The sequence below is a fragment of the Coregonus lavaretus genome (assembly GCF_964263955.1).
Source record: "Coregonus lavaretus genome assembly, contig: HAP1_SCAFFOLD_2135, whole genome shotgun sequence".
Lineage (NCBI taxonomy): Eukaryota > Metazoa > Chordata > Actinopteri > Salmoniformes > Salmonidae > Coregonus > Coregonus lavaretus.
In genome coordinates this window covers 40,208-49,140 of record NW_028166478.1, presented here as the reverse complement: position 1 = coordinate 49,140, position 8,933 = coordinate 40,208, and positions in this window count along the sequence as shown.

The following is an 8,933-nucleotide window of genomic DNA, read 5'->3' as shown; positions in this document are numbered from 1 at the left end:
CATTACCATGGTGATAGACTCTGTTCTACTGTATTACAACACATTAACATTACCATGGTGATAGACTCTGTTCTACTGTATTACAACACATTAACATTACCATGGTGATAGACTCTGTTCTACTGTATTACAACACATTAACATTACCATGGTGATAGACTCTGTTCTACTGTATTACAACACATTAACATTACCATGGTGATAGACTCTGTTCTACTGTATTACAACACATTAACATTACCATGGCGATAGACTCTGTTCTACTGTATTACAACGCATTAACATTACCATGGTGATAGACTCTGTTCTACTGTTCTACTGTATTACAACACATTAACATTACCATGGTGATAGACTCTGTTCTACTGTATTACAACACATTAACATTACCATGGTGATAGACTCTGTTCTACTGTATTACAACACATTAACATTACCATGGTGATAGACTCTGTTCTACTGTATTACAAAACATTAACATTACCATGGCGATAGACTCTGTTCTACTGTATTACAACGCATTAACATTACCATGGTGATAGACTCTGTTCTACTGTATTACAACACATTAACATTACCATGGCGATAGACTCTGTTCTACTGTATTACAACACATTAACATTACCATGGTGATATACTCTGTTCTACTGTATTACAACACATTAACATTACCATGGCGATAGACTGTTCTACTGTATTACAACACATTAACATTACCATGGTGATAGACTCTGTTCTACTGTATTACAACACATTAACATTACCATGGTGATAGACTCTGTTCTACTGTATTACAACACATTAACATTACCATGGTGATAGACTCTGTTCTACTGTATTACAACACATTAACATTACCATGGTGATAGACTCTGTTCTACTGTATTACAACACATTAACATTACCATGGTGATAGACTCTGTTCTACTGTATTACAACACATTAACATTACCATGGCGATAGACTCTGTTCTACTGTATTACAACGCATTAACATTACCATGGTGATAGACTCTGTTCTACTGTTCTACTGTATTACAACACATTAACATTACCATGGTGATAGACTCTGTTCTACTGTATTACAACACATTAACATTACCATGGTGATAGACTCTGTTCTACTGTATTACAACACATTAACATTACCATGGTGATAGATTCTGTTCTACTGTATTACAACACATTAACATTACCATGGTGATAGACTCTGTTCTACTGTATTATAACACATTAACATTACCATGGCGATAGACTCTGTTCTACTGTATTACAACACATTAACATTACCATGGTGATAGACTCTGTTCTACTATATTACAACACATTAACATTACCATGGCGATAGACTATGTTCTACTGTATTACAACGCATTAACATTACCATGGTGATAGACTCTGTTCTACTGTATTACAACACATTAACATTACCATGGTGATAGACTCTGTTCTACTGTATTACAACACATTAACATTACCATGGTGATAGACTCTGTTCTACTGTATTACAACGCATTAACATTACCATGGTGATAGACTCTGTTCTACTGTATTACAACATTAACATTACCATGGTGATAGACTCTGTTCTACTGTATTACAACACATTAACATTACCATGGTGATAGACTCTGTTCTACTATATTACAACACATTAACATTACCATGGCGATAGACTATGTTCTACTGTATTACAACGCATTAACATTACCATGGTGATAGACTCTGTTCTACTGTATTACAACACATTAACATTACCATGGTGATAGACTCTGTTCTACTGTATTACAACACATTAACATTACCATGGTGATAGACTCTGTTCTACTGTATTACAACGCATTAACATTACCATGGTGATAGACTCTGTTCTACTGTATTACAACACATTAACATTACCATGGTGATAGACTCTGTTCTACTGTATTACAACACATTAACATTACCATGGTGATAGACTCTGTTCTACTGTATTACAACACATTAACATTACCATGGTGATAGACTCTGTTCTACTGTATTACAACGCATTAACATTACCATGGTGATAGACTCTGTTCTACTGTATTACAACATTAACATTACCATGGTGATAGACTCTGTTCTACTGTATTACAACACATTAACATTACCATGGTGATAGACTCTGTTCTACTGTATTACAACACATTAACATTACCATGGTGATAGACTCTGTTCTACTGTATTACAACACATTAACATTACCATGGTGATAGACTCTGTTCTACTGTATTACAACACATTAACATTACCATGGTGATAGACTCTGTTCTACTGTATTACAACACATTAACATTACCATGGTGATAGACTCTGTTCTACTGTATTACAAAACATTAACATTACCATGGCGATAGACTCTGTTCTACTGTATTACAACGCATTAACATTACCATGGTGATAGACTCTGTTCTACTGTATTACAACACATTAACATTACCATGGCGATAGACTCTGTTCTACTGTATTACAACACATTAACATTACCATGGTGATATACTCTGTTCTTCTGTATTACAACACATTAACATTACCATGGCGATAGACTGTTCTACTGTATTACAACACATTAACATTACCATGGTGATAGACTCTGTTCTACTGTATTACAACACATTAACATTACCATGGTGATAGACTCTGTTCTACTGTATTACAACACATTAACATTACCATGGTGATAGACTCTGTTCTACTGTATTACAACGCATTAACATTACCATGGTGATAGACTCTGTTCTACTGTTCTACTGTATTACAACACATTAACATTACCATGGTGATAGACTCTGTTCTACTGTATTACAACACATTAACATTACCATGGTGATAGACTCTGTTCTACTGTATTACAACACATTAACATTACCATGGTGATAGACTCTGTTCTACTGTATTACAACACATTAACATTACCATGGTGATAGACTCTGTTCTACTGTATTACAACACATTAACATTACCATGGTGATAGACTCTGTTCTACTGTATTACAACACATTAACATTACCATGGTGATAGACTCTGTCCTACTGTATTACAACACATTAACATTACCATGGTGATAGACTCTGTTCTACTGTATTACAACGCATTAACATTACCATGGTGATAGACTCTGTTCTACTGTTCTACTGTATTACAACACATTAACATTACCATGGTGATAGACTCTGTTCTACTGTATTACAACACATTAACATTACCATGGTGATAGACTCTGTTCTACTGTATTACAACACATTAACATTACCATGGTGATAGATTCTGTTCTACTGTATTACAACACATTAACATTACCATGGTGATAGACTCTGTTCTACTGTATTATAACACATTAACATTACCATGGCGATAGACTCTGTTCTACTGTATTACAACACATTAACATTACCATGGTGATAGACTCTGTTCTACTATATTACAACACATTAACATTACCATGGCGATAGACTATGTTCTACTTTATTACAACGCATTAACATTACCATGGTGATAGACTCTGTTCTACTGTATTACAACACATTAACATTACCATGGTGATATACTCTGTTCTACTGTATTACAACACATTAACATTACCATGGTGATAGACTCTGTTCTACTGTATTACAACACATTAACATTACCATGGTGATAGACTCTGTTCTACTGTATTACAACACATTAACATTACCATGGTGATAGACTCTGTTCTACTGTATTACAACACATTAACATTACCATGGTGATAGACTCTGTTCTACTGTATTACAACGCATTAACATTACCATGGTGATAGACTCTGTTCTACTGTATTACAACATTAACATTACCATGGTGATATACTCTGTTCTACTGTATTACAACACATTAACATTACCATGGTGATAGACTCTGTTCTACTGTATTACAACACATTAACATTACCATGGTGATAGACTCTGTTCTACTGTATTACAACACATTAACATTACCATGGTGATAGACTCTGTTCTACTGTATTACAACACATTAACATTACCATGGTGATAGACTCTGTTCTACTGTATTACAACACATTAACATTACCATGGTGATAGACTCTGTTCTACTGTATTACAAAACATTAACATTACCATGGCGATAGACTCTGTTCTACTGTATTACAAACGCATTAACATTACCATGGTGATAGACTCTGTTCTACTGTATTACAACACATTAACATTACCATGGTGATAGACTCTGTTCTACTGTATTACAACACATTAACATTACCATGGTGATAGACTCTGTTCTACTGTATTACAACGCATTAACATTACCATGGTGATAGACTCTGTTCTACTGTATTACAACGCATTAACATTACCATGGTGATAGACTCTGTTCTACTGTTCTACTGTATTACAACACATTAACATTACCATGGTGATAGATTCTGTTCTACTGTATTACAACACATTAACATTACCATGGTGATAGACTCTGTTCTACTGTATTATAACACATTAACATTACCATGGCGATAGACTCTGTTCTACTGTATTACAACACATTAACATTACCATGGTGATAGACTCTGTTCTACTATATTACAACACATTAACATTACCATGGCGATAGACTCTGTTCTACTGTATTACAACACATTAACATTACCATGGTGATAGACTCTGTTCTACTGTATTATAACACATTAACATTACCATGGCGATAGACTCTGTTCTACTGTATTACAACACATTAACATTACCATGGTGATAGACTCTGTTCTACTGTATTACAACACATTAACATTACCATGGCGATAGACTCTGTTCTACTGTATTACAACACATTAACATTACCATGGTGATAGACTCTGTTCTACTGTATTACAACACATTAACATTACCATGGTGATAGACTCTGTTCTACTGTATTACAACGCATTAACATTACCATGGTGATAGACTCTGTTCTACTGTATTACAACACATTAACATTACCATGGTGATAGACTCTGTTCTACTGTATTACAACACATTAACATTACCATGGCGATAGACTATGTTCTACTGTATTACAACACATTAACATTACCATGGTGATAGACTCTGTTCTACTATATTACAACGCATTAACATTACCATGGCGATAGACTCTGTTCTACTGTATTACAAGACATTAACATTACCATGGTGATAGACTCTGTTCTACTGTATTACAACACATTAACATTACCATGGTGATAGACTCTGTTCTACTGTATTACAACACATTAACATTACCATGGTGATAGACTCTGTTCTACTGTATTACAACACATTAACATTACCATGGTGATAGACTCTGTTCTACTGTATTACAACACATTAACATTACCATGGTGATAGACTCTGTTCTACTGTATTACAACACATTAACATTACCATGGTGATAGACTCTGTTCTACTGTATTACAACACATTAACATTACCATGGTGATAGACTCTGTTCTACTGTATTACAACACATTAACATTACCATGGTGATAGACTCTGTTCTACTGTATTACAACACATTAACATTACCATGGTGATAGACTCTGTTCTACTGTATTACAACACATTAACATTACCATGGTGATAGACTCTGTCCTACTGTATTACAACACATTAACATTACCATGGTGATAGACTCTGTTCTACTGTATTACAACACATTAACATTTCCACATTCAGGTTGTACAACTAATGTACAACACATTTAACTTCACGGCCGTGGTATTTATGTGATATAACAGAGTTTGTCTGCACAAACATTTTGACACTACAATTTACCTTGTCTCCACAACACTTGTGTAGCACTTGTTGTTGTATCACAACCGTTGTGCAAAATGCATTGAACAACTAGAGGTGTGAACGGGGTCATAGACATCGATGTGCCAGTGAGAAGGAAAGACCCATGGAGTGTTTGTGTCTCGGACCTGTGGAGTCAGTGAGGGACTAACTGACACTCTGCCACTCATTCACTCTCCCTGCATCCCAAATAGCACCCTAAAGCTCACAGGGCCCTGGTCAAAAGTAGAGCACTATATAGGGAATAGAGAGCCATTTAGGATGCAAACGCATATCTGACACCCAGAGGTTAGGGATCTGACTGCAACAAACACAGCAGTTACCAACCTCGCTCCCTCCCTCCTAACCTGCTGCAGGAGAGAGAGAGAGACAGAGAGAGACAGAGAGAGACAGAGAGAGAGAGAGAGTCAGACAGAGAGAGAAACCTCTGCAGTCAGTTAGCTAGCTCCGCTGACCTCTTTAGGGCTTCTCTCTCTCTCTGTCTCTCTCTCTCTCTCTCTCTCTCTCTCTCTCTCTCTCTCTCTCTCTCTGTCTCTCTCTCTCTGTCTCTCCTCTCTCTCTTCTCTCTCTCTCTCTCTCTCTCTCTCTCTCTCTCTCTCTCTCTCTCTCTCTCTCTCTCTCTCTCTCTCTCTCTCTCTCTCTCTCTCTCTCTCTCTCTGGATGCAGTATCACGTATCCTTACCACCCTTACAACACTGTTAATAACTAAATGAACACATGACAACTTTTACCTTTCATGTCATGTGAACATATGTGAAGCTGATGACATACTTTCATTGTATTTTCGACTACATATTAACGACAAACAGAACTCTTGTTAAAGATGAACACAGAGTGCTACATCAGTTTCATTAGGTGCAATGACTAATAGCTAACTCAGGGTTTCCCAAACTTGGTCCTCAGGACCCCAAGGGGTGCACGTTTTTTCCCTAACACTACACAGCTGACTCAAATGATCAAAGCTGGATGATTAGGTGATTATTTGAATCAGCTGTGTAGTGCTAGGGTAAAAAGAAAATCTGCACCCCTTGGGGTCCCGAGGACCAGGTTTGGGAAACCCTGAACTAACAACTCATACCTGTTCACTGCACCAGGCATCAAGCCCTGATCTGTCTGGATTCCAAACGTGCCATATCGTTAGATGCGTAAGATAACAGTAAGGTTACGGTAGGAAAACACTTCGCGGTACACTTCTGTCGAGCCGGGGGAATAATGCGCAACGCTACTGATGCACCCGGTTTACCATTCCTGTTGAGATGCAGCGGAACAGATGATCCTCTGAGCTCGAGCTTGCAGCAGTTCTGTCTTGAATGACATTGAGCGTTTACCCAGGAGCTTCCTCCCTCTCTCCCTCTGCCTCACTAGCTCGGACTGTCCTCCCTCCTCTCTCTCTCTCTCTCTCTCCCTCTCCCTCTCCCTCTCCCTCTCTCTCTCTCTCTTCTCTCTCTCTCTCTCTGCCTCTCTCTCTCTCTCTGCCTCTCTCTCCCTCTCCCCTCTCCCTCTCCCTCTCCCTCTCTCCCTCTCTCTCTCTCTCTCTCTCTCTTCTCTCTCTCTCTCTCTCTCTCTCTCTCTCTCTGTTCTACCCGTCTCTCTCAAACCACGCTGTTGAATAATGCAACCCTAACGTGGCCCACTCGTAAAGGTTTCTCTCCCATTCTAGGGCAATCAGGGACTGATCGCAGAGAGAGGCACAAAATGCGCTCAGCGCGGCAGCTCGGGTTACCGCTCGGTTCTCTATTCAGCTGTGCAACCATCTGACCTGCTTTTGTACCCCCTCCCAACAGCACCGGAGCGGAACGCGGCCCCGGGGCGGGATGTTTGAAGGCACAATAACAAACACAGTACACAGACTCTCTAGAACAATGACGTTGTGCAACAATAGGCTAACTAACTGGTCATCTGATGAGGCACTGGCATAATGCAGTTTCTCTGGACCTCAGCAAGTTCGTAGAAGTTCGTAGTTCGGCCCCCCACTTCCCTCCCAATGGGCCTACCAATAAACATGTATCCAAATCACATCAAATCAAATGTATTTATAAAGCCTTTTTTTTTTTTTTTACATCAACAGAGTGCTTTAAACAGAAACCCAGCCTAAAACCCCAAACAGCAAGCAATGCAGATGTAGAAGCGTTAGCTAAAGCAAAGCTATAGGCTACACGCCTTGGCGCCACAGAAAGCCTATCATCGATTCGATATGCAGCCCGATAGACATGTCGCAATTTCAGCACTACGTAGAAAACAGCAAGGTGATGCAGTAGTATACCTACCTACATACATACACCTTGCTGTTTTCTACATAGAGGGCTATAGAAGGTTGCAGAATGCTACTGCGTCACCTTGCTGTTTTCTACATAGAGGGCTATAGAAGGTTGCGGGCCCAACTGTTTTCCTTACTAAGTATTGACAACCCAGACAGTCTATCCTGAGACATTGTGCATTATACAGTGGGGTAAAAAAGTATTTAGTCAGCCACCAATTGTGCAAGTTCTCCCACTTAAAAAAATGAGAGAGGCCTGTAATTTTCATCATAGGTACACGTCAACTATGACAGACAAAATGAGAAAAAAAAAAAATCCAGAAAATCACATTGTAGGATTTTTAATGATTTTATTTGCAAATTATGGTGGAAAATAAGTATTTGGTCAATAACAAAAGTTTCTCAATACTTTGTTATATACCCTTTGTTGGCAATGACACAGGTCAAACGTTTTCTGTAAGTCTTCACAAGGTTTTCACACACTGTTGCTGGTATTTTGGCCCATTCCTCCATGCAGATCTCCTCTAGAGCAGTGATGTTTTGGGGCTGTCGCTGGGCAACACGGACTTTCAACTCCCTCCAAAGATTTTCTATGGGATTGAGATCTGGAGACTGGCTAGGCCACTCCAGGACCTTGAAATGCTTCTTACGAAGCCACTCCTTCGTTGTCCGGGCGGTGTGTTTGGGATCATTGTCATGCTGAAAGACCCAGCCACGTTTCATCTTCAAAACCTTGCTGATGGAAGGAGGTTTTCACTCAAAATCTCACGATACATGGCCCCATTCATTCTTTCCTTTTCACGGATCAGTCGTCCTGGTCCCTTTGCAGAAAAACAGCCCCAAAGCATGATGTTTCCACCCCCATGCTTCACA